Below are 3865 nucleotides of genomic sequence, written 5' to 3'. Positions count from 1 at the left end.
TTATATCTTTTGAAATATACATTTTACGAAAATTTTACTAGAGACCTTTTCTTCTTAAAATGAGCCATATTTTCTAAAAAAAATTTGTTCGAATCGAAAAAACGACGTTTTCATAATTTGTTTAAACAATTGCAATTTAAACAATGCTGTACGCATTTTTCGAAAAATTAAGTTGTGGATTCGGATTCAGGGGCTGAAAATACATAAGAATAGAGGGTTTTCAGCTTTGGCGGTCTTAGTGCATACGGGATCATACCCAGCCCCCGGACTATGTGTATTACTTACTATTATATTAGACTTGAACTAGATCGGGTAACCGCAGCCCGGCATGCGGTGTTACCTGGCGCGTTGCATGTTAAAGGCGCAAAAGCACACTCAATTGTCAATTACAAAAAAAAAGAATTTTTTCAGAATAAGTCGCTTTATTTTCGCGAGTAAAATTTCCTTAATACATTAAACAACGCACCCCCGTGGAAGTATTATGTATGTGTCGAAAACCCCAAACGTTTTAATTCTCTTAACGTAGTTTCTCGTATTAAAATAAAATTGCCTACATGACGAAGCCATTAGGAAAATTCTAGCAATCAACGATAAGAAGTCAATTTTGTTACCCCCGCAGATGAAGGCTCAGGACCCGACAGGGTTCGTGCTCAGTAACTGTTTGGGTGTCTCTCTTTACGCCTTTATTACCCTTATCTCGCTATAAGCATTTAAAATTCTTGTAGTTATTAAATAAATATTGTTATATTAATTTGTTGTTCGTTTATTTGAGTTAAAGGGCGCCTTATTCAAATTTATTCTAACTAAGTTTTTTCTACTTAATTTCTACAAGGTACCCGGTATACATTTTGTATATAAGAAAAAAGTCACCGTAATCAAACCATCCGTTTGACTAGGATGTTTCTTGGCGTCTTAACACAAATCAGTGTTATTATATTTTTTTCCTAGTTGACCTTTTGCTTCTGATCTAAGAAGTGTTAAATTACAATAATATTAAAAACGAGGTCTAGTTCAACATAAATCCTCCGGATCGGATTCACTTTCTGCAGAGGGCGGCATTGCGATCTACTTAGTTAGAACTAGGCCACCTTGCCGGAGGTTTTGCAACTCTGGGTATCTCAGGAAACTAAAGCCGAGGCAACGGACCAACAGTCATGGAACACATGTATCTTGAAAATCCGGTTTAAGAAAAAAGACGAAGTCCAGGGCCGTACGGCCCCTTATCCCCAGCTTCAAGGGATCATTCTCCACTTCTTGGAATGCATGAATAATCTTTAACGACAAATCTTGTAATTTTAACACGCTGGGTCTGCCTTAAAATCCCTCGTTTTTCGCATCTCCTGACCTCTTTTATATCACAGCTAATGCAGCTAATTGCAAAGTTACGTTGAACGATGGGTATTATAAGAAATATCATGAATAAAAAATAAACTTCTGGACCGGGTGCATAAATATGACGTGTCTTAAAATACATGACAAAAAAATAATGCGAAGAAAAAAACTGGTCCAAGCCTCGAAATTGATTCAAACACAAACTGGATATTATATTAATCATACCGTGATCAATTTAATTTATTGACGACTTCTTGTATTTATGCATACTTTCAGGCAATATTAGATTATCAACTGGGTTCCATTTCATAATTTAGGTCATTAGAAGTTTTAAAAATCTTCCCGCTTATCAGGCACATTCTCGCCTTGCGCTGCACGCGCTCCTCGCGAGTTTGTGCCCGCCTGCGGCGCGCCACTAATGGATCTCGCGCTTCGCGCTCGATCATGTATTTACCTAGAACTACGCGCTTACAGATGCTTTAAAATTAAAGGTCAAAGCACTAACAACTCTAATTTGTTGATTGCGAATTCTCTTCAGTTAAAGCTCCTTCAACATTAACGGACACATTCTCATCACGAATTTCGTGCTTCGCACTCAATTTTGCCTCCAATGTGAACTTTTCTACATTATCTTCAACACTACAATATCAAATGTATATTATATTTATTTATGTACCTTGGCCTAAAATTACTTATTCAGATATTGCAAAATGATGTACACATCTTATTTTTCATGCTTACTTTAACATTTGTTCCTTTTTTGGCATTAATTGTTATTCTCATTCGTATTAAAACAAAAGTATATTCATTATCTTATGTTTATAATTTAAAAAAGCACGCATCCTTTTAAAAAAAATATTAAACATTTTATTTCTTTTCGACAACATTTTTCGTCTCTTGACTTTTTTTCATATCGTGCATTATTTGGCATTAAATGTTTATTTTCGTGTGTCTTTTGAAATTATGTAAATGCTATAAATCTGGGGTTTTCAGTCAAAGAATTTCATTAGAATGGCTATGAACAGCCGTGAAGAGAATTTTTAAATCTTGAAAAAAAGTTGTCTTAACAACTTCAAAATGCGCTCACTTTTTGAATGTGTATTCAAAACAGCTACCTAAAAAGTTGACCTTCATTTTAGAATACTAAAAGAATATACTAAAGGCCAATACAATCTATCAATTCTTTCGAAGGTTATCGTGCTACCCAACTAAAAATCTACAGATTCATAGACAGATAGAGGGACAGAAAGGCACATTCGTAAAAACCTGTTTTTTGGGTTTAGGGGGATTCAGAACGTGGACGTTTAACAAAAACATTGTGGGGAGGGGAGGATCAAATTGTACAGAAATCTAATACCTTCTCTTATGAGAATGTAAAAATAAAACATTGAAAATAACAGTTAATATATGAGAAAGATAATCTTTTTAAAAAATAACATTTATTTTTACCATGAAAACTCTCAACGCATTGCCAAATTTTTGTGATCAATCCATCCCATTTTTTAGAGGGAGAGAGAGAGAGACAGAGAGAGAGATGCATTTAGGCAAGACCTTTTTTTCATACATAGCTTTTCGTTTGCCAAGACAAGTGACACAATTTTCATCAAATTTTGTTCGTAGCTTGTGTCGTTTGTCCAAAAACTTTATTTTTATTTTTTTATTTTTGAGGGTGTTTTTTACGAATAAAAGAAAAACTACACGCCCTATTAAAAAGTAAATAATAACGAATTTGAAAATCATTTTTAAGTGCACAATTTTTATTGATTCATCTGTTTTTGTATGATGTATAGTTTGACTGCAAAATGGAATTTATTATTTTTCATTATTTTTTTTTGCAATCAAAATTTGAAATTTTAAAAAAATTCGGAATTTTTGTATTTCTATCTTGGAAAAAAGTTTAGAAATCAACGCTTTTTTCATTCTGACTTTTTTCATATTGTGTGTTGTTTGGCTTCAATTATTCATTTTCTTTTCTTTTTTTAATTTTGTAAATACTGTAACTTTGGTACTTTCATTTTGATCAAAAGAAAGCGTGGGCATAAATTGTTCGTCTGTTGGCATACTACGAGTGCCCGTAGACAGAATTTTTAAATCTTGAAAAAAAATATTCTTGACAGTTTCGAAAATTCCCTCACTTTTTTAATTTTTATCCGAAATGGTTGGCTAACCAAATTGACCTTGGGTTCAGAATAGTTAGAGAATATATCAAAGGCTCATTCAATCGTTCAATTCTTTTGAAAGTTATTGTGCTAGCAGACTAAAAATCTATCATTAGGATAAATAATTGTTCGTCTTTTTTACTACTATAATTATCAGTACATAGAATTTTCAAATTCAGGAAAAAGTGGTTTCAAAAATTTTCAAAATGCGCTCATTTTTTGAATTTTCATCCAAAATGGCGGGCTAATGCACTTGACCTTTAGTTTAAGACACTAAAAGGGTATACCAGAGGTCAATCCAAAATGTTAATTCTTTCGAAATTTATCGTGCTAACAAACTAAAAATCGACGGAACCACAGATAAGTAGATAGAC

The sequence above is a fragment of the Belonocnema kinseyi genome, chromosome 9 (assembly GCF_010883055.1).
Source record: "Belonocnema kinseyi isolate 2016_QV_RU_SX_M_011 chromosome 9, B_treatae_v1, whole genome shotgun sequence".
In the NCBI taxonomy this organism is placed as follows: domain Eukaryota; kingdom Metazoa; phylum Arthropoda; class Insecta; order Hymenoptera; family Cynipidae; genus Belonocnema; species Belonocnema kinseyi.
The sequence above is the reverse complement of the archived record's forward strand: the minus strand, read 5'-3'. Positions refer to the sequence as shown.